We start from the raw sequence: 23,276 nt of genomic DNA, 5'->3' as shown, positions 1-23,276 counted from the left end.
CCTTCCCGACCGATCCCTGCCACTGCCCTTCATTCAGTTCACTGGCTAACAAACCACCCATGATTCGGAGGGGGTCTTGGCCTCATACATCTAGGATTCCCGGAGTGCGGGGCAGGGCCAGTCCTCCTCCCCCGGTCGGGGCGGGGCTAAACCTGCTTCCCCACCCGCCCGCGCCTGGCTGGACAGTGCCGTCAACCCAGTCCCGGCTGCACCGCCTGGCTCTTTAAGCTTCCCTCTCACTTCTGGGTTTCTGTAATCCTGACCTTAGAGTCACCCCGGCTCTTCGCCCCTTCGTGCAGTGCGTGCCTTGCTGGGGGATTCGCCATGGCCAATCCTATTAGCGGCTGAGCTCACCATCTCGGTGCAGCCCCAGGAACCAGCTCTCCCAAACCACTCTGTTTCAGACCCTGTGCCTTTCTGTCCCTGGAATGTCCTACCTCTGCCTTCTCCTGGCTAAAATTTGCGCTTCATAGTGCAAGGGAGGAAGGGAGGGAAGACAGAAAGAACGTAAGGAGAGGAAGGAAGAGAAGGAAGGAGAGGAAGGAAGGAAGGAAGGAAGGAAGGAAGGAAGGAAGGAAGGAAGGGAGGGAGGGAGGGAGGGAGGGAGGGAAGGAGGGAAGGAAGGGAGGAAGGAAGGAAAGAAGGAAATAGTGTAGCTGGCCTCAGGAAATCTGGAAATCTGGACCTGGATCCTGCCTCTCTCCCCATTTCTCCTGGCTCCTCTCTGTGAAGGGCTGTTTGGTGTGCATAGAGGAGTGTGTGTGTGGGGGGGGGGGACAGTGCAGACAGCTCCTAGATTACATTCTCTGGATTTAGCAACTAGATGAAAAGGGAAGATTCTCCTGCAGCACTGTGGAATTCAGAAGGAGGACTCCCCACCACCCTCCAAAAGAGAGGGTACTGCCTCAAGAAAAAAGGGAATGGTGCATGGTAAACTAAAACCACAGATACCATTGCAGAATCTAAATGCAGCCCCATCTGTCATGTGTCTCTAAAATGTTGGCCAATGACCCTTTTGAGAAGCTGATAAAGGGTATAGACTCTGCCCAGGGGAAAAAATGCACACACATATATTTTGCATATAATTCCTGGGAGTTTGTAGAGCCTGAATCCATGACTATTACTGCTGAGATTGTCTTTTTTAATTTCCAGAGTTGTGTAGACCATTGGAAAGAGTGTAGGTCTACAGATGAGAGATATTGAAAGCATAGCAGGAATCCTGGCTCCCAAAGTCTTGGCTTTGAGAGGTTGTTTATTTGATCAACTAAAATATATTAAGACCAACAAGCTAACAAGTAACTTTCAGGTTTCTCTTTTAACAGTTATGCATAGAACCATTGGCAGAGGTAAAAAAAAATATTTTGCTATTTTAAAAGTCTTTAGTGGATAAACAGCTCATACAATTTTTGTTTAGAGAATAGTGGACTGGCTCATCGAATTAAAATTTGCTACTTGTATTTCCTAGAGAGTATAATATAATGAGAATAGAGTGCTACCTCTAGTTTAAAATTCTGAAATTTATATTAAGGTGCAATTTGAGCAAAAGTAAAAATCAGTTGTGTAAAATTTGTGTGTGTGTGTGTGTGTTTTGTTTTTTGTTTTTTTTTAGGATTTTATTTATTTGAGAGAGAGAGAGTGAGAGAGAACAGAGCAGGAGGGAGGGGCAGAGAGAGAAGCAGGCTCCCCGCTGAACAGGGAGGCTGACACAAGGCTCAATCCCAGGACCCTGAGCTGAAGGCAAATGCTTAGCTGACTGAGCCACCTAGGCACTCCGTAAAAGGTTTTTAAATAATAATCTATGACCTACATACCATATAATTCAGTCTTTTATTTTTAAATATTTATTTATTTATTTGAGAGGGGAGGGAGAGAGAGAGACAGAGAGAGCATGAGCAGAAGGGGCAGAGGGAGAAGGGGAGAAAGAAATTCAAGCAGACTTGGCAGTGAGCCCAAGACAGTGCAGGACTTGATCTCACAATCCAGAGATCATGAATTTAATTGAAACCAAGAGTTGGTTGCTTAACTGACTGTACCCTTTAGCGGTGAGTCTCAACCCCCTTTCCCTCCCAACCCCTGGCAACAACTGCTATGTACCTGGTCTTTATGGATTTGCTTCTTCTGGTCTTTTCCTATAAATGGAATCATGAGATATGTGGCCTTTTGTAATGATCTTCTTTCACTTAATATGATGTTTTCAAGATTAATCAATGTTATAGCATGAATCAGTACTTAATTCCCTATCATTGACAAATAATATTCCATTGTATGGATATACCATATTTATCCATAAGTTGATGCACATTTGAGTGGTTTCCACTTTTAGCTGTTATGAATAATGCTGCTGGGAACATTTGTATGAGAATTTTTGTGGGGATATGTGTTTTTATTTCTCTTGGGTGTGATATTGCTGGGTCATATGGTAACTGTCAAACTATTTTCTAAAGTGGCTGCACATTTTACAGTCCCATCAACAGCTTATGAGAGTTCCAAATTTTCTACATCCTCACCAACCTTGTTATTGTCCATCTTTTTGATAATAGCTGTCCTAAGTAGGTGAAATGTGTTATCTTGTGGTTTTGACATGCATTTCTTTAATGGCCAATGATGCTGAGCATCTTTTTCTGTGCTTATTAGCCATTTGTACATCTTCTTTGGAGAAATGTTGTTTCTAATCTTTTGTCCATTTTTAAAATTTGGGGGTTGTAAAAAGTTTTTTGTTTTTTTTTTTTTTTTTTTATTTATTTATGATAGTCACAGAGAGAGAGAGAGAGAGGCAGAGACATAGGCAGAGGGAGAAGCAGGCTCCATGCACCGGCAGCCCGACGTGGGATTCGATCCCGGGTCTCCAGGATCGCGCCCTGGGCCAAAGGCAGGCGCCAAACCACTGCGCCACCCAGGGATCCCTAAAAAGTTTTTTAAAATAAAAAATAGTAGATAATTCAAAAATAATTTTGAAGAAAAATTAAGTAAAATGGTGTAAGGTCCTTCCTGTGTTTCAGGAGTTTGAGTAGAAGGGTTATGTGGAGGCTCAATGAACCGAGAAGGTGACATTCTTCCATTTCCTGGGTGGGAGTGCCCAGAGAAAAATCCAGCCCATGAGGGAGGATAAGGAGCACAACTTCTTGGTGGAAATCCATCTGGGGAGAAGGGGGCAGGAGGGTTCATTCAGGCTTCGTGGAGCAGAGGGAGTTAGTTTTGTGTCAACCTGTCTAGGCTATAGTACCCAGTTATTCAATCAAACTCTAATCTAGGTGTTGCTCTGAGGTATTTTGTAGATGTGGTTGATCTCTATAATCAGTTGACTTTGAGTAAAGGAGATTATTCTCCATAATCATCCAATTAATTGAAGGGCCTTAAGAGCAAAACCTAGATTTTCCTAAGGAAGATGACTGCATATGTAGTCAGTCTGTGGACTATAATTTCAGCCCCTGCCTGTGAGTTTTCAGCCTGCTGGCCTGCCTTAAAGATTTCAGACTTTCTAGCCCTCACAGTCACATAAGCCAATTCCTTGAGATAACTCATGTATATGCATAGTTAGCCTACTGGTTGTGTTTCTCTGGAGAACTCTCATTAATACAAAGAGGAAATAGATGTCTTCTTGTCCTGAACTTCCCATTTGAATCTATTGGAAACATCAGATTTGTCTGACAAGAGGGGCACTGAGACCCTTCTATCTCAAAAGAAACAGCACCCCATGCCCAGAGATGGAGGACAGTACAATTGCTTCCTGAAAACTGCTCCGTTTAGATCATCATTTAGAAGCTCAAGTTAAATTACTTTTTCCATTGTTCTTTGTCTCCTCTTTGCAATTTCTCGTCTTGAGTTAGGAAGGTTTCTTTCAGCCTCCTGTGCTCTTCTCCAATGATCTTGACCTTTTAGTTCAAGGGAAATAATTCGGTTTTGAGAAGGATAAATGATGCTTCCTAGATTTTCTTCAAGGTCCTTGATTTGCACTCTGAAGTTCTTCAGCTCTGTTTGCATGCTCATCTTGTCATTTGCTTCAGGACTTTCCTTCTTTTTTTTTTTTAAGTTTTTTTTTTAAATTTTTATTTATTTATGATAGGCACACAGTGAGAGAGAGAGAGAGGCAGAGACACAGGCAGAGGGAGAAGCAGGCTCCATGCACCGGGAGCCCGATGTGGGATTCGATCCCGGGTCTCCAGGATCGTGCCCTGGGCCAAAGGCAGGCGCCAAACCGCTGTGCCACCCAGGGATCCCAGGACTTTCCTTCTCTTCTCCAAGTAATGATCTTCCTGGACTGATAATTTCTCAAGAGACTCAATTCCTTTCTCTTGACAAAGCTCAGTCACTTCATTTCCTCTCCCCTGAAGATTTTGATCTGCACTTTTTCAGTGGAGGTTTGTGCAGCCTGAAGACAGTTTTACAAGATTTATTTATTTATTTTAGAGAGAGAGAGAGTGCAGGGGAGGAGCAGAGGGAAAAGGAGAGAATCTCAAGCAGACTCTGTGGTGACCCAACACTCAATCCTATGACCCTGAGATCTGAGCCAAGCCAAGATCAACAGTCAGACACACTTAAACTATTGAGCCACCCATGTGCTCCTCAGCCTGAAGACTTTTGAGATGATCTGTCATATTGGCTTTTCTGTTCCCTTCTTTAGCAGTGTTGATGTAGAATTGATGTCTCTCTCCATCTTGGATGTTTAAATGCATACTTTACTTTTCAACATCAGTCAGTATCCTCCTGGCTCCTCTTGTCTGGTCATAAATACAGCCTCTACCTTCTGATTCCAATCTATTACCCATGTTTCCTTCTCCATGGTAAGCTATCAGGTCTTTCATATTTAACCAACATTTTTCCAGAGACTCTTCACACTTACCGTGGAGTTCTATATAAAGGTCCTGAGTCTTTCTTTTGTTGCCTCCATAGTTCTAAATTTGCTTTTGCTTTTTCTGCTTATACTTTTATAGATTTGGTTTCTTTAAATGGATTTGGTTTTTTGTGGATTTTGGATCTTTCTCATGATATAAGAGATTGGCTTATCTTGATATGAATATTGAGGTTTTTCTTTTCCTAGCTGGTTTCCTATAAAGCAGAAGATGGACTAGATCATGGGGTTAGATGTATCAGGGCATCAGATGCTTCTAGGCTTTTATTTTCTTTCATCCTGAGATGAAACTGACAGGAATTTTCATTTACTAGAACTATGCTGAATTGTTAATGGTGTATTCCTTGACTCTAAGTTGTCCTCCTCCTCCTCTTTTTCTTCTTCTCCTCTTTCCTGTCTTTTGCCTTGAAAGCAGTGTAATCAGAGCAATATGTGGCAGAAACTGCTAGTTTACCCTCACTATTCATTCTTCTTCTCTTCCTTAGTAGAACCCTAGATTTACATTGGGACACATAGCCATTTGGAATTAAGATCACCTTTCAGCAGATCTTCCTGCTTATTGTGGACATGTGAGTAAATTTTGGCAAATAAGATATAGGCAGAAGTGTCCTGTACAACTTAAGTAAATGTCCTTTAAGGGAGAGATATATCTTTCTTTGTCTCTTTGATCTGTTGGTTGAAGGGCAGCCATATGGCTGAAGCCTGAGCAGCCATCTTGGATCATGAGAGAAAAGCCATGTGTTGAGGATGGTGGAACAAGAGGAAAAGACCCTGGGTCCCTGAAACTGTGGAGGGTCAAGTCAACTGTAGATTACTTATCTCTGGACTAAATTTACATGAGAAAGAATGAAATTTTTATTTAGTTTAAGCTGCTATTACTTTAATTTTTCTGCCACAGGTAAGCCTAATTCTAATTAATGTTGTATTTGTTATCTAGAAATAGGGCACTGCAAGTGCCAAAACTGAGGTGCTTAATTAATGAGTGCATTGCGTTGCAGATGCCAAGGACACAGGCATTGCAGACTGGAAAGTTTATGACTCTCGTTATACAGTAGTAAAACATTTGATCAAAAAATATGAAAAAAGTGTTAGTTGCCTTTTACTGGATAGCAAAACATCCTCGAACCTAATGGGTTAAAACAACAAACATTTTACTACCTATCATGATTTTGTGGGTTGACTGTGTGGTTCTTCTGCTGGTCTCACAGGGGTCTTTGATGAGTTGGATGGAGGCTCGTGCTGGAATATCCAAGATGACTTCACTCGCATGTGTGGGTGGGATGGCTAGAAGGGCTGTGACCTCTCTCTCCATGGGACTTAGCTTAGGTTTCTTTACATGGTAGCTGGATCCCAATTAGGCAAAAGTGAAAGCTGCCAGATCTTCTTAAGGTTTTAAAGTTAGTCACAGGAACAGCCCAGATTTAAAGGGAGGGTACTACATAGTTGCAAATACTAGAAGAGGTGGTTCATTGGGGGTAAGCTTCAGACACTAGCTATCTCACCTTGAAAGACTACTTGAGGTAGCAATGTAGTGTAGTAATGGAGAAAGGTAGGGAAATTTAGTATATTGATATTTTCTGGCTCCTTCTTGATACTTTTAGCAAAATCTTACCAGAGAGAAAGAAATGCAGAAACTCAAACTAGAGCTGGCTGCTCTGTATAGATTTACTAAGATTTACTAAGGGAGGAACACTTTGCTATTACCTATAATCTGGATTGACCAAGAATCCTTTAATTTTGAGTCTTGTAGAGTTTAGAAGGCCAATTTTTTCTGCACTGAAGCACTTAAAAGTGTTAACTGCAAAGTGCCAGCCATAGGAGTAAAGATAAGTGCCCTCTTCAGAACAGCAGTGGACCTGTTGGCAAGGAAGGATAATGCTTTCCCACCCAAGTGTGTTGTTTCAGGGTCTGAAGAGAACCATCATCCAGTTGGGGGAATGGCCAATAATGAAAAGATCAGAGTTTTCAGGCTTGAAAACCATGTCTAGATAAGGTCTTTGGCTGTGGTTACTTACACTGGAACTGACTAGAACCAAATAGACCAAAGATTTACTAAATTTTTAAGGAATTGTAGTCTCAAGGAAAACTTAAACCCTGCTTGTAGGAGCCTCTGATTGCTCAACCCTCACAACACTCCTTGGGCCGTTGAACCTGCACCAGCAGAGGTGGACTTGGATGACTGATTTTGCAAAAAGGGTATGCTCTCTCATGTTCAGCCCGGGGCTTGTATGTGGCTTCTCAGAAATGTGGCCAATCTAGGAATTAAGTGAGGACTACTGATTTACTTATTATTAGCTTAACCAAGTTTTAACATATGCTTCTTTGTATCAGGTATTACATTAGTGCTGAAGATGAAGTTGTGAAGGAAAGAAGAGGCAGTTGATAGTCCAGAAGGCCTGGTAGGACCCATACTCACTCAGACTCATCATTCACAGCTCTGTCTTCTCAGCAAGGCCCTTTTTTTTTTTTTTTAAGATTTTATTTATTTATTAGAGAGAGAGAAAGAGAGAGAGGCAGAGGGAGAAGCAGGCTCCATGCAGGGAGCCTGACGCAGGACTCTATCCCAGGTCTCCAGCATCACGCCCTGGGCTTAAGGTGGCACTAAGCCACTAAGCCACTGGGGCTGCCCTTAGTGAGGCCTTCTTGAAGGACTCTAGAGGTTCCCACATCTGCTCCTTTTGCTGATCTCAGTGATGTGTATCCCGGCTGTACCAGCTTCCTCGGTCAGTCTTGTTGGATTGTTCCGGGTTATGTCTGTATCTGGGCCTGCCACTGACACTTCCAATACACTGATTAGATAGGATGCAGAGGTTAGGACTTATGGTCCTGGTGCCATCAGGGATAATCTTATCCCTGAGACCTGACTGTGCAATGCAGCGGCTTGCAATCTATTGTCCCATGGCCCTTTTACACACACATCCTGCCTCAGCAACCCATCCCACTTCCAAGTGGGAAGAAAGCCTGATGACAACAGCAAGTATTTTTGAGATTACATTTTAGTTTTATGCTTTAGCAGTAGGGTGTGGATAGTTTAGATATGAACTCTAACACACTTGTCTTCTTGTCATAAAGAAAGGCATAAATCCCAACCCTTTACAGATAAGTGTACCTGACCAGGAGGAACTTGTAGACACAGCTTGTATTAGGCAGTTTCTGGTTGTTTTTTTTTTTTTTTTAAGACTTATTTATTTATGATAGACATAGAGAGAGAGAGAGAGAAAGAGGGAGAGAGAGAGAGGCAGAGACACAGGAGGAGGGAGAAGCAGGCTCCATGCAGGGAGCCCGATGTGGGACTCGATCCCAGGACTCCAGGATCACACTCTGGGCCAAAGGCAGGCGCTAAACCGCTGAGCCACCCAGGGATCCCTAGTTTCTGGTTGTACATGCAGACAACTGACCATAGCTTAAGTGAAAAGTGTGTTCTTGCTTTTTGTCCAGGCTCTGTGTGCCTATTGTATTCTCTCCTACCTGCCAGCTCCAGGAGGAAAAAAATCCCAGAGGATTCTGATTGGTCCAGCTTTATGTCATGTGTCCATCTAGGGCAGGTTCTGTTTCCAAAAAGAAGGGGTAGGAGGAGAAGGCGGGCTGCTAAGAACAATAGCCAATACATTTAAGTTGAGACAGCAAGACTCCTAGGAGTAGAACTTTATTCAGGAAGAAGTCACTTGAATGGCTCCTTTGTTTTGGTAAATGCAGGGTAAATAGATACCAGTGTTCTAGGCAAAGAGTGACATTGGACTCTGGTGTCTTGAAAAAAAATCCTCTTTTCACACCCCTTGATCTGGTCCCAGGGGAGGAAGCGGAAAAATTTGCATTCCAGCCAAAGAACCTCCCAGAAGCACCAAAGTCACATCATTACAACATTCTTGGTTGGTGAAAGTGGCACTAACTGAACTCTGCCTGCAGAAAAAGACACCAAGGTTCCAATTCCCTCACATGAGGTATACCAGAATATGGGTCACTTCTGCCACAGTTCATGGCTGGAGTTAGAGCTCTTTTCTCCATCTCCCCATATAGAAAATACTTATGTGCTTTGACAGGGCAACTGGGTGGCTCAATAGGTTAAGCATCTTACTCTTGATTTCAGCTCAGGTCATGATCTCAGGGTCATGGGATTGAGCCTTATATTGGGTTCCACACTAACTGTGAAGCCTGCTTAAGATTCTTTCTTTCTCTCCCTCCGCCCCTCCCTCCCCATTTGCATGTGTGCTCTCTTTCTCTCATATATAAACTTTTTTTTTTTTTTTTTTTATGATAGTCACAGAGAGAGAGAGGTGCAGAGACACAGGCAGAGGGAGAAGCAGGCTCCATGCACCGGGAGCCCGATGTGGGATTCGATCCCGGGTCTCCAGGATCGCGCCCTGGGCCAAAGGCAGGCGCCAAACCGCTGCGCCACCCAGGGATCCCTTTCTCTCATATATATATATATATATATTTTTTTTTTTTTTTTCTGTGTTTTGAGAACAGTAGCTGAACATGAGAAGGGAATGCAAAGAACTCAGTGTGCCCATCAGGTTCAGAGTGACACCAACAGGAGGGCCTGACCCCCTAAGAGTTCTCTGTGGCCTGTGTAAGGATCTGAATCAGCATGAGTATCACACTAGCAACAGTCAATGGTGCCTTCACAAGCACAGGAAAGAGATAGTGAGAAGTAAATGGATCTTGCATGCATTTTGGAGTTGTTTTTTTGTTGTTCATTTTGGAGTTTTTATTAGTTTGTTGATGGGCTGTGTGTAGATCTTGAGGGAAAGGAGAATTTAGGAAAGGCTCTTTGGTTTCTAACTTGAAGTAGAGGCATTTGCTTATATATGAATTTATATATACATTTCCATATATATGAATTTTATATAAATATTAAAAACATATATATTGGGGCACCTGGGTGGCTCAATCAGTTAATGGTTTCAGCTCAGGTCTTAGTCTCAGGATCATGAGTTCAAACCCTGAATTGGAGCCTACTTACACACACACACACACACACACACACACTCACATATACATATATGTGTGTGTGTCTATATATAGAGAGAGAGGGTGTTTAGCCTTATATATATATATAGACACACATATATGTATATACATATATGTATATGCATTTGTTTAAATATGTACAAAATATTTCTAGAGGGCTACATAAGAATTTCCATGGAAGATGTGGTAGATTGCAAAAAGATGATCACAAATCCCTCCCAATTCTTGTGTGCCTGGCCTTTTGCAATGTGACTTTGCTCCTCCTCCCATCAAGATGTGGAGTCTGGGGCAGCCCGGGTGGCTCAGCGGTTTAGCGCCACCTTCAGCCCAGGGCGTGATCCTGGAGATCCAGGATTGAGTCTCACATCAGGCTCCCTGCATGGATCCTGCTTCTCCCTCTGCCTGTGTTTCTCTCTCTACTCTCTGTGTCTCTCATGAATAAATAAAAAAAATCTTAAAGAAAAAAAAAGATGTGGAGTCTGTTTTTCCCCACTCTCAAATCTATCTGGCCAGGTAACTTGCTTTAACCAATAAAATGCAACTGAAGTGATGTCAGAACTCTGGACCTAGGGGGTCTTGTTGCTTCCTTCCATGCTTACCACCATGCAGAGAAGCCTCCTTAAGGATGAGAGATCACAGGAAAAGAGAGGCCCCCAGCCAGCCAGCCTGAACAGCTATACACATGAATGAGGCCAGCTTAGACCTTGTAGCTCATCAGCCAAAGGAATGAAGCAGCATTATTCACACGCAAGACCAGCAGAAGCACCACCCAGCTGGGTCCAGCCCAAATTACTGACCCACAGAGTGGTGGACAAATATGGTGATTGTTGCCATAAGCCATTGAGTTTTGGGCTAATTTATTGTACAGTAATAGATAACTGTTACAGGAGGGAACTTGAGTAGCTGAAGAACAGGAATAGGGGGGATTTTCATTTACCCTTTTGTATCATCTGAATTTTGAAACTTGTGAATATTTTACCTATTAATTTTCAAAAATGTTTGTTGCAGGGATCCCTGGGTGGCTCAGTGGTTTAGCACCTGCCTTCACCCCAGGGCATGATCCTGGAGTTCTGGGATCGAGTCCCACATCAGGCTCCCTGTGTGGAGACTGCTTCTCCCTCTGCCTGTGTCTCTGCCTCTCTCTGTGTGTCTCTCATGAATAAATAAATAAAATCTTAAAAAAAAAAAAGTTTGTTGCATTTAATGAATAAGTCTCTTATTTTTTTTTTTGTTTTTTGTTTTTAATTTTTATTTATTTATTTTATGATAGTCACAGAGAGAGAGAGAGAGGCAGAGACACAGGCAGAGGGAGAAGCAGGCTCCATGCACCGGGAGCCCGACGTGGGATTCGATCCCGGGTCTCCAGGATCCCGCCCTGGGCCAAAGGCAGGCGCCAAACCGCTGTGCCACCCAGGGATCCCAAGTCTCTTATTTTGAACATGAAGAGTATAGTTTTTATTTTAAAATATTTTATTTATTTACTTGAGAGAGAGAATGAGCGAGAGAGTGTGCCCACAAGCTGGGGAAGAGGCAGAGGAGGAGGGAGAAGCAGATTCCCTGTAGGGCAAGGAACCTGATGCGGGGCTTGATCTCAGGACCCTGGGATCATGACCTGAGATGAGGGCAGATTCACAACTAAATGAGCCACCCAGGTGACCCGAAGAGTATAGTTTTTATTTTTTTAATTTTAATTTTTAAAAGATTTAATTTATTTATTCATGAGAGAAAGAGAGAAAGAGGCAGAGACATAGGCAGAGAGAAGCAGGCTCCATGCAGGAAGCCTGATGCAGGAGTTTGATCCCAGGATTCTGGGATCATGCCCTGGGCTGAAGGCAGGCACTCAACTGCTGAGCCACCCACACGCCCTGAAGAGTATAGTTTTTAATTGACTCATCACTACATGGATTTTTTTTTAAAGATTTATTTATTTATTTATTTATTTATTTATTTATTTATTTATTTATTTATTTTAGGGAGCGATAAGGAGAGTGTGCATGCAAGTGGGGGGGAGGGGCAGAGGGAGAGGGAGAGAATCCCAAGTCCACTCACCATTGAGTGCAGAAGTGACTGGGGCTTGATCTCAGCACCCATGAGGTCATGACCTGAGCTGAAAGCTTGAGTTGGATGGTTAACCGACTGAGCCACTCTTGTGCCCCACCACTGATTTTTTTAAATAAACTTTTTTTGAGGCATTGCATACTTACGGAAATATATACAAGAGTACAGCTTGATGAAGTTTCACAGAGCATACATACCTGTGTAACTGGCACCCAGATCAAGAAACACCACCAGTCTCCTTCATGTTCCTCCTAGCTGCTACCCACAGGGAGTGTGTGTATATACACATATATATAAAGTAAATATATTTATTTATATTTATAAATATATTTACACAAACATTTTATTGTTTTTTATTTAGAAAAAGAGTTTCCTTTCCTCCCCACTAAATATATTTGAGTAAGTATATAAAGGATGTCATTTTAGGGCCCCCTGGGTGGCTCAGCGGTTAAGCGTCTGCCTTTGGTTCAAGGCATGATCCTGGAGACCAGGGATCGAGCCCCACATTGGGCTCCCTGCATGGAGTCTGCTTTTCCCTCTGCCTGTGTCTCTATCTCTCTGTCTCTCTCATGAATAAATAAATAAAATCTTTAAAAAAGAATGTCATTTTAAAGGCACATTGAGGGATCCCTGGGTGGCTCAGTGGTTTAGCACCGCCTTGAGCCCAGGGTGTGATCCTGGAGACCCAGATGGAGTCCCACATTGCGTTCCCTGCATGGAGCCTGCTTGTTCCTCTGCCTGTGTCTCTGCCCTTCTCTCTGTGAGTCTCTCGTGAGTAAATAAATAAAATCTTAAAAAAAAAAAAAAAAAAGGCACATTGAGTTACCTGCCTTCATAAGAGCACCTGCAGATCTCTATCTGGCCCTTCTGCGTTAGCAGTGTGAAAAGCTCTGAGCAGTTCCAGTTTAAAACCAAACCCTGGTAGCTGGGAAGACGCGTTCCTTCCCCCTTGTGGCCATACTTGGCTACTGCACCCAAGCTAGGCACCCAGGTCAGTGCAAGAACTTTCCCAACGTGAAGCCGAGGTGCAGAACCGGACAAACTGGGCTCCGTTCTGGGCCGGCATTTTAGAGCAACTCTCGTAGCCCCGGTGGCCTGACCGTCTCCCGATTGCGGTAGCACCTATAGAGTTAGCCTTGGGGGTTGGGAGCTGATTTCACCAGCGGCGTGTCCTTCACGGGGAGGAGATGGTTAGAATGGGGAGTGAGGAGCAGCTGAACAACCGAAGAACAACCCGGTTGTTAGAGATCGTGGCCTTGGCATCCTCAGAGCACAGGATGCGGGAGGGCCCTGGGCGTGCCTACGTGGCCGAAGCCCTGAGGCCCTGCTTCTCTGGAGCTTCTGCCTCCTGCAGGTCCTGTGGGAGCAGGTGAGGCGTGTGGGAAGCTTCAGGAAGAACCGGGGCGTGCCGCAGAGACCTCGGACTTCTAGGGTAACACCCCCCTACCCCCTCACCCCCTCACCCCCCCGTGAGCAAGGCAGAGGCCGAAGACAGGACTTCTGTTTTTATTTTTATTATTATTTTTTTAAAGATTTTATTTATTTATTCATGATAGTCACACAGAGAGGCAGAGACATAGGCAGAGGGAGAAGCAGGCTCCATGCACCGGGAGCCCGACGTGGGATTCGATCCCGGGTCTCCAGGATCGCTCCCTGGGCCAAAGGCAGGCGCCAAACCGCTGCGCCACCCAGGGATCCCAGGACTTCTGTTTTTAAAAGTTCACTCTTGGGGCACCTGGGTGGCTCAGATGGTTGTCTGCCTTCTGCTCAGGTCATGGTTCAAGGGTCTGGGATTGAGGCCCACATCTGGCTCCCTGCTCAGCGGGGTGCCTCTTTCTCCCTCTCCCTCTGCCACTCCCCTGCTTGTGCTCTCTCACTCTCTCTCAAATAAATAAATGAAATCTTTTATTTTTATTACTATTATTTTTTAAGATTTTATTTACTCATGAGAGAGAGAGAGAGAGAGGCAGAGACACAGGCAGAGGGAGAAGCAGGCTCCATGCAGGGAGCCCTATGCGGGACTCAATCCCGGGCCCCCAGGATCACGCCCTGGGCCCAAGACAGTGCTAAACCGCTGAGCCACCCGGGCTGCCCCAAATCTTTTTTTTTTTTTTTTTTTTTAAGTAATAAAAAATAAAAGTTCACTCTGGGGGAAGTGGGAGGAACTGGTGATTTCTCCAGAGAACTGGTAGAGGAGGGCCATAAGGGGTGGACCCACCGAGGAGGTCTCCACAGGTAGACCTTGAAGCTGGGCTGCAGGCCTAGCCTCCTGCCTCTCACCCCTGAGGCTGGTCCGCAGGACAGAACCAGTTGCAATCTGTAAATATTGCCATTGGTCAATTCTAGTTTGTCTACTTTACCGTCCCTATCTTTTGGTTTCCCCCTTGGTAATATTTTGTCACATATGGGACACACACCACTAGCCCTACTCAGCAGTGCAGATATCAAATAGGGTATGAGTGGGGAACCATATAGGCAGAGAATAGGGCACAAGCAGCCCCTGGAACTCATTTCCCACTGCACTGTCACCAGAGTCCCAGTGGAAGGGGCCTGCTGTAGTAATGTTGAAATGGAGGAGGAAAGTATTTTGATATAAATGACTTTTTTTTTTTAAGAAGAGAAAGGAACTTTTAATAGAGTGGGTATGAGGGCAGGCCCTGTGGCTCAGCGGTTTAGCACTGCCTTCAGCCTGGGGTGTGATCCTGGAGACCAGGGATCAAATTCCACGTCAGGTTCCCTGCATGGAGTCTGCTTCTCCCTTTGCCTCTCTCTCTCTCTCTGCCATGAATAAATAAATAAAATCTTAAAAAAAAAATAGAGTGGGTATGAGAAGGAAACAGCTAGGTGACTATGCCACATTGGAAGTACCGTATCCAGCAAGTAGCTTAGTTAGTAAGGGGGAGCCCCTAGAACCCAGTGGCTGATATCATTGGGCTAATGCAGACATATTGAGCTAGCTATCTGGGGAAATGAATGAGCCTCTAAGGTCATCACATATATCTCTCCTTACACTTGAAAAAAATATTCAGTGTCAGGTAGGATGTTTGGGGCTGTAATTGAGGCTTCCTAATCAAAAATGACTTAAGGTGTGCCTGGCTGGCTCAGTCTGAATAGTGTGTGACTCTTGATCTCAGGATCATGGGTTTGAGCCCCACAGTACATGTAGAGATCACTAAAACAACAACAACAACAACAACTTTATTTATTTTAAGGATTTATTTATTTATCTGGGAGAGACAGGGAGAGAGCATGAGCAGGAGGGGCAGAGGGAGAGGGAGAGAATCTCAAGCACACCCCGTGCTTAGCAGGGAGCCCCATGTGAGGCTGGATCCCAAGACCCAGAGATCACGACCTGAGCCAAAACCAAGAGTCAGAGGCTCCACCAACTGTGCCACCCAGGTGCCCCACAAATAAATAAACTTTAAAACAAAACAAAAGTGACTTAAGCTTAAGAAATTTCATAATGTCGATTAACAAGAAGCCAGCAAAACAGTCTCTGGATTGACTCAGTGGCTTAGTTTGTCCCCTAGGACCTTGCAATCTTTCCCCTCAGCCACCCTTCTTGGCAACATCTTCCCTCATGGTTGCAAGGTAGCTGCTGTTGTAGATCCAAGTATCATGCTATCATGCAACAATATCCAAAATCTTCCCTCCTTATCTCTCCTCTTTTATCTTTTTTAATCACAGAGGAAAATCTTTCTTAAACCCCACCACCACCACCACCAGGAGGCATCCCCTTTCATTTCACTGGTCAGAACTGAGGCACACAGGCTCCACTGACCCAGCCACAGGGAACAGGGACTGTTACCATGGCTGGTGTGGACCATGGGTCATCCTATCAACAGGGAAGAGGGAATGCCTGCTAGGAAGTGAACCCTTGTGTCTGCCATTACATTTTTGTTCTTTTTTCTGATTATAGAAGTCATATATGTCCTCTGTAGGAAATTTGGGAAATCCAGAGAAGGATGAAGTAGATCCACCTGGAACCAAGCGCTGTCTTATCATTTTGACCTGCTTTTCTCTCTCTCTGCACTCTGCTCCACTCAACCCCCTTCATCCTCCTCTGCACCAGCCCTTTATCTCTGTTTCCCCACACCCAAACCACCTTCTATTCAGTACAGAAAAACACTTGTTGTAGGTCTTGGTCCCAAACTCCTCCCTTGCTTTTTTTAAAGCTGTGGGGAAAAAAAAAACATAAGTAACAGAGTATGTAAAAAGGATGTGTGTAGTGCAATGATGTTACAAGTGCTGTGAACCCACCACTCAGCCTGAATACTTCGAAGCCCTGATCATGTACCCTCCTTTCCCTTCCTGAATTGGCTGTTGCCCACTGTGTTCATCATTTGTTGCCACAAAAATGCCATGTATTGTCTCAAAATTCAACAAGCTTCATCTCATATTCATGGTCTGCAGGTTGCACTAATCTAGATTGGGCTTGGTGAGGTGGCTCTACTTCAAGTTGCGGATTGTCTGCATTTGGCTCCAGACTGCAGGCTGGAGCCAGGTCTGCTCCATATGTCTATCATCCTACAAGGATCAGAGTCTACCTGGCGCATATTCTCCTCCTGGCCCTTCACTGAAGTGGGAGAACCATGTCAAACAGCAGCAAAAGGAGATCCCTGGGTAGCTCGGCGGTTTGGAGCCTGCTTTTGGCCCAGGGTGCAATCCTGGAGTCCCGGGATCGAGTCCCACGTCAGGCTCCCGGCATGGAGCCTGCTTCTCCCTCCTCCTGTGTCTCTGCCTCTCTCTCTCTCTCTCTCAATGTCTATCATCAATCAATCAATCAATCAATCTTAAAAAAAAAAAAAAACCAGCAGCAAAAGCCCATTGAAGGCACTGCTCAAGTCATGTTTACTGACATTCCACTGGCCAAAGCAAATCACGAGGCCAAGCCCAATCTCAGCAGGGCAGGGAAGTACACTCTTTCCCAGCAGAGAGAGGTACCCAAACGTTTGCTGACCACAATCCAGACTCCCATAAAAATGCCTTTGGTTTTCTTTATGGTTTTGCCAGAAAGAGATGTATCTCTGCAGAATATATTAGTTGTTTTCCTCTGGTTGTGAATTTTCTTTTCTTTTTTTTTTTCTTAAGATTTATTTATTCATTCAGAGAGAGCGAGAGAGAGGCAGAGACACAGGCAGAGGGAGAAGCAGGCTCCATGCAGGAAGCCAGAGGTGGGACTCGATCCTGGGTCTCCAGGATCACACCCCGGGCTGCAGGCGGTGCTAAACCGCTGCGCCACCGGGGCTGTCTGGTTGTGAATTTTCTATAAATGGATTCTGAATGGGTATATTTTCTGAGTCATGTTTCTCTTTACTTTGTTTTCTCCCTATTTTATCAGTCAGGATGTTTGGTTGTGAACACAAACACCAATGCTGGCTCCCTTAAGGGAAAGGGATTTATTGGAAGGGTGTTGGGTGGTTCATAGAATTGATGGGAAGGTTGGAGGGAGAGCCAGGCTTAGGAAGTGGACAGGATACAGATCAGTAGTTGCCTGGGGCTGGACATGGAGATTCCCTCTACAGGGAACTCCCTCTAAAGGGGCACAAAGAAACTTTTTCGGATGATGAAAATATATTTTGATTGTGACAGTGGTCATATGGGATTTATACATTAGTCAAAACTCATCAAACTATATACTTCAAATGGGTGCAATTTATTGTATGTAAATTATATATCACCTCGATATAAAAAAGAGGATATGCTTCATTTAATAATAATTTTTAAGTCTGTAGTGGCTAGTGCTTGAGAAAGCAACTGTGGGGTTCTTCCCTGACTAGTTTTATATGATTTGGGGTGATATTTCTGGCTCTATACTGGGTTCTCTAGGCCTCTTGATTCTGTGAGCTCCCCAATAGTACTTTTTGTTTTTTAAATATAACAGATACATCTCAATAAAAAATTCAGTGATTTGAGTATATTCACAGGATTGTGCAACTATTGCCACAATCAATTTTAGAACATTTTCATTACACCAATAAGAAAGGCCATACACATTGGCAGTCAGTCATTTCCTCCTAGGCACTATATTACTTTGCTAGGGCTACCATAATAGAGTATCTGGGTGTCCTTAAGCAACAGAAATGTATTCTCTCATAGTTCTGGAGGTTAGGAGTCTAAAACAAGGTGCTGGTAGGACCACGCTTTCTCTGCAGGCTCTAGGGAAGAATCTGTTCCATGCCTTTCTCTTAGCCTCTCATGCTGTCAGCATTCCTTGGTGCTCCTTGGCTTGCAGGCACATCTGCAAATTGCTGCCTCTGTTGCCGTGTGACATTCTCCTCTGTGTCTCATGGTTTCACAGGGCATTCTTTTCTCTTCGTGAGTCTTTCTGTGTGTCTGTTGTCTTCTCACGAAGACATCAGTCATATTAGATTAAGAACACACCCCACTCTGATATGACCTTGTCTTAGTTTACATCTTAATTATATTTGCAAGGACCCCATTTCCAAATAAGATCACTTCACAGGTACCAAGGGTTAGGACTTATCATATCTTTTAAGGGGACATAATTCAGCCCACAACAGTCTCTCATCTCTAGGCAACCACTAAGCTACTATCTGTATTTGTGGATTTACCTATTCTGGACATTTCATATAAATGTGATCATATAATATGTAGTCTTTTGTGGCTACTTTCTTTCACATAACATGATGTTCTCAAGGCTCATCCATGTTTTAATGTGTTGTATTAGTACTCCATTACTTTTTATTTGAAATAACATTCCATTTATGGATATACTGTAATTTTTTTTGCTCATTCATTGATGGACATTTGGATTGTTTCCATTCTCTGACTATTATGAATAGTGTTGCTGTGAACATTCTTATACATATTCTTGTGTGGATATATATTTTACTCTTGGATATATACCTAGGAGTGTAATTTCTGGGTCATATGGCACCTTTATGTTTAATTATGAGGATCCGCCAATCTGTTTTCCAAAGCAGCTACACCATTTTACATTCCTACCAGTAATGTATGGGGTTTCTAATTTCTCTACATCTTTGCCAACACTTTTGGCAAAATTTTCTGTCTTTTAGATTACTAGTCATTCCAGTGAGTTTGAAGTATTTCATTGTGGTTTTGATTTGCATTTCCCTAACAACTAATGGTATTGAGCATCTTTTCATGGGCTTATTCCCATTTCTTTTGTTTGTTTGTTTAAGTTGGCTCCATGCCCACCTGGAGCCCAATGTTGGGCGTGAAGTCACAGCTGTGAGATCAAGACCTGAACTGAGACCAAGAGTTGAATGTTTAATGGACTGAGCTACTCAGGTGCGCCTCCCACATTCTTTAAATCAGCCAGAAATTTTTGTCATGTTTCTGTTGCTTGACACCTATAAACAATAAAACCATGAATCCCTAAAACTTTCCTGAAAGTCTCCTTAAAAGGTGTCTGTCTTCTGAGTTGGTTGTGGGCCTAACAAAAGAGTTCTCCGGGGTCCTTTGAGTCTTCCTTTAAGGTCTCTTTAAGGGGACAGGAGTTACATTTCACAGAGGCCCTCAAAATTCACCAAGGGGTAAGAGGCTGCATCCAAACTCATTAAATCATTCATAAAACACTCACTCACTCTCCCTACTTGTCCCATGCCTGGCTCGGTGTGTAGGGTTCTGCCTTTAAGGAGTTCATCATCTGCCACAGAAGGCACACATGGACATAGCCAGTCTCTGTTCAGAGTGATCAGTTTCTACAGAGGAAAACACAGGGTCTCTCTGTCCCTGTGAACAAGATGCTTCTTAGAGATGGAAATATCTGAGGTAAGTCCTCGAGGATGAGTGGGAGATAGCCAGGTGAAGGGTGGGATATGTGATGATGCTCATGAAATGGCTCACTCAAAGGGATGGCTTTGTATTAGTGATGATGTAAGTTCAACTGCCATAACAATAATCCTCTCTGATGTAAATAGGTATATTTTTAAAAATAGATTTTACTTATTTGAGAGAAAGAGTGTATGTGAGAGAGAGGGCACAAGCAGGAGGAGGATCAGAGAGAGTGGGAGAAGCAGACTCCCCTAACTGCTATGGACCCTCCTGCTCAAATAGAGAAGAAACAGATACACAGCAGTCACTGGTCCATAGCAATTCTGAAATCAAGCCGGGCATGCATTGATTCTGAAGTCAAGCAGCTCCATGATTCAGTTCAAACTTAGGAATACTTCTCTGTGGGTCTTGGTTCTGTCCTCTGAGTCATCCTTCCTTTCTCATAAAAGGTGGCCCGTGTTTGCATCTGAGTAATTGTTTCAGCCCATTTCCTAAACTATTGTACAAGCTAAGGAATCTAAAGTTCTCTTTTCATTTTATATTGTCTCTATCCCTTTCAAATGTGGCATTTGAGTTTGTGACACATCGTTTAGACAAAATTCTTGTAGGGAGAAACAAAATCTGTATTTAGGGAACTTCCAGGAGTTCAGTATGACCAAAATATTGGGCGTTCCCTGGGTTTCTCTCTGCTAGAATTCTAGACACAGAACCACAGTTATTGTGTATTATAGTCCTCATACCTGACTGTGAGAACCTCTAGGGCAGGGTCTATTTCTCAAGAAGAAATAGATAAATCCATTTAGCTGGGATGTTTTAATACAACTCTCTCAGTAACTGATAGAATATGCAAAATAAGGGCAGCTCCGGTGGCGCAGCGCAGCGGTTTAGCGCCGCCTGCAGCCTGGGGTGTGATCCTGGAGACCTAGGATCAAGTCCCACGTCGGGCTCCCTGCATGGAGCCTGCTTCTCCCTCTGCCTTGTCTCTGCCTCTCTGCCTGCCTCTCTCTCTCTCTCTCTCTGCCTCTGAATAAATTAAAAAAAAAAACCTTAAGAATATGCAAAATAAAAACATCAATAAGGACACAGGAAGTTTGAATAACATGCTTCAAAATTTTGACCCAATTGACATAATAGAACACTGGGTCCAATAACTATAGAATAAATATTCTTTTCAAGTGCACATCAAATATTTATTGATATGCTCAGCCATAATATAAGTCTAACCAAATTTCAAAGAGTTAAAAATTATATAGTGTATGTTCAATGACCACAGTTGGATTATGTTAATCATCAAACAAAAAGAAATCTTGGAGATCCCAAAATATTTGGAAATTGAACAGCACACTAGTAAACAACCCAAAGGTAAAAAAAGAAATTACAATAGAAAGTCGAAAATATTTGATTCAAATTATAATGAAAATATAATATGTTAAAACTTATAGAATGTAGCTGAAGCCATGTTTAGAGTGAAATGTGGGGCTTTAAATGAGTATGTACTTTTTAATGGCTGAAAATCAACTATATAAAAATCTACCTTAAGTAGTTAGGGAAAACATCCAGAAATTAAATCCAAATAAAGTAAAGGAAGAAAATAATAAGGTTGACAGAATAAGTTAATAAAATAGAAAATAAAGATATGAGGGCACTGGGTGGCTCAGTTGGTTGAACATTTTCCTTTGGCTCAAGTCATGATCCGAGGGCCTGGGATCAAGCTATGCATCAGGCTCCTTGCTTAGTGGGGATTCTGCTTCTCCCTCTCCCTCTGTCTCTGCCCCTGCTCATGCTCTTGCTCTTTCTCAAATAAATAAAATATTTTTTTAAAAAGGAACAAGAAAATGAAGATATTAAAGAGGGGATTTAAAGAACCAAGAGTTAATTCTCTGATAAAACTACTAAAATTGATAAACTTTTCACTAGACAGATGAAGGATAAAAAGAGGAGACACAATTATCACGTAGAGTGCCATCACTACAGATCCTACATGAATCAAAAAGAGCATATTGTAAATAACTATATCTCAACAAACTTGAAGTTCAGATGACATGAATAGATAATTAGAAAAACACAGCCTATCAAAACTGACACAAGAAGAAATAGGAAGACTGAATAGTCCTGTTTCTACTAAATAAATTTAATTTTTTATTTAAAAAAAAAAAATCTTTCCACAAAGAAAACTCCAGGTCTCTCTCTCTCTCTCTCTCTCTCAAATAGTCTTTAAAATAAAATAAAATTCTGGGATCCCTAGGTGGCGCAACGGTTTGGCGCCTGTCTTTGGCCCAGGGCGCGATCCTGGAGACCCGGGATGGAGTCCCACGTCGGGCTCCCGGTGCATGGAGCCTGCTTCTCCCTCTGCCTGTGTCTCTGCCACTCTCTCTCTCTCTGTGTGACTATCATAAATAAATTTAAAAAATATAAAATAAAATAAAATAAAATAAAATAAAATAAAATAAAATAAAATTCTTTAAAAAAAAAAAGAAAATTCCAGGTCCAAATGCTTCCAGTGAACAGAAAAAGTAGAAGTACTTCTCAACTTATTTTGTGTGATCAGAATTACCTAGATCCAAAAACCTAACAGGGGCATTATGAGGAAGGAAAATTATAGGTCAAACAAAGATGCAAAAATTCTAAACAAAATATCAGCAAACCAAACCAAAAGATCTAAAAGTAGGATAATACTACACGACTAAGTTCTACTAACTCCAGGGATACAAAGTTGATTTGACATTTGAAAATTAATCAATAATAATTCACCACTTTAACAGACTAACGTTAAGAAAACCATAAAATCATCTCAAGAGATGTAGAACAATTATTTTATAAAAGTCATCAACCATTTATGATAAAATCCTTTCAAACTAAGAACAGAAGGGAACTTCCTTTATCTGATGAAGGACATGACCAAAAACCTATATCCAACATCATATTTACCTTTGAGGTATAAAAACCTTTTCATGAGGGATACCTGGGTGGCACAGTGATTGAGCATCTACCTTTGGCTCAGGTCATGATCCCAGGGTTCTGAGATCAAGTTCCACATTGGGCTCCCTGTCAGCAGCCTGCTTCTCCCTCTGCCTATGTCTCTGCCTCTCTCTGTGTGTCTCTCATGAATAAATAAATAAAATCTTTAAAAACAAAATATGAATGCCTGGATGGTTCAGTGGTTGGGTGTCTGCCTTTGGCCCAGGGCATGATCCTGGGGTCCCAGGATTGAGTCTCGCATCAGGTTCCCTATGTGGAGCCTGCTTCTTTCTCTGCCTGTGCCTCTCTCTCTCTCTGTGTGTGTCTCTCATGAATAAATGAATAAAATTTTTAAAAGACAAAACAACCCCCCCCCCCAAAAAAAAAACCTTTTCCTGAGATGGGAATGAGAAAAGAGTGCCCACTATTACCCCTTCTATTCAACATTGTGCTGAAGGTCCTCCCTTATAAAATAACGAGAGAATATAGGATTAGGAAAAAAAATAATTAAAATTGTAATTATTTGAGGGCAGGGGTTTGGCTTGATTCCTCTGCTGCGAATCACAGAGTAGGTGTTTGTTTGGTGGGTAATTGTTGAGTGGACAGATGGAGCAATGGATGGAAAAAGAGAATGTTAAGTAGTGGGGCCCCCAAGGCAGGGGCCTATACTACATGGGCA

At 42.9% G+C, this 23,276-nt stretch overlaps 1 long non-coding RNA gene across 2 annotated transcripts in view; it reads left to right on the top strand.

Annotated features, from left to right (window-relative positions):
- LOC140614972 (uncharacterized) overlaps positions 1-23,276 on the top strand; it is a 41,414-nt gene that overhangs the window by 5,749 nt on the left and 12,389 nt on the right. For both annotated transcript variants that reach the window (XR_012015667.1, XR_012015666.1), the window contains exons 2-3: positions 19,045-19,153; positions 19,486-19,636. This is a non-coding gene — a long non-coding RNA (uncharacterized lncRNA). The remainder of the gene's footprint in view (positions 1-19,044; positions 19,154-19,485; positions 19,637-23,276) is intronic.

Source organism: Canis lupus, chromosome 23 (assembly GCF_048164855.1).
Source record: "Canis lupus baileyi chromosome 23, mCanLup2.hap1, whole genome shotgun sequence".
In the NCBI taxonomy this organism is placed as follows: Eukaryota; Metazoa; Chordata; class Mammalia; order Carnivora; family Canidae; genus Canis; species Canis lupus.
This window is presented reverse-complemented; position numbering and strand designations above follow the sequence as displayed.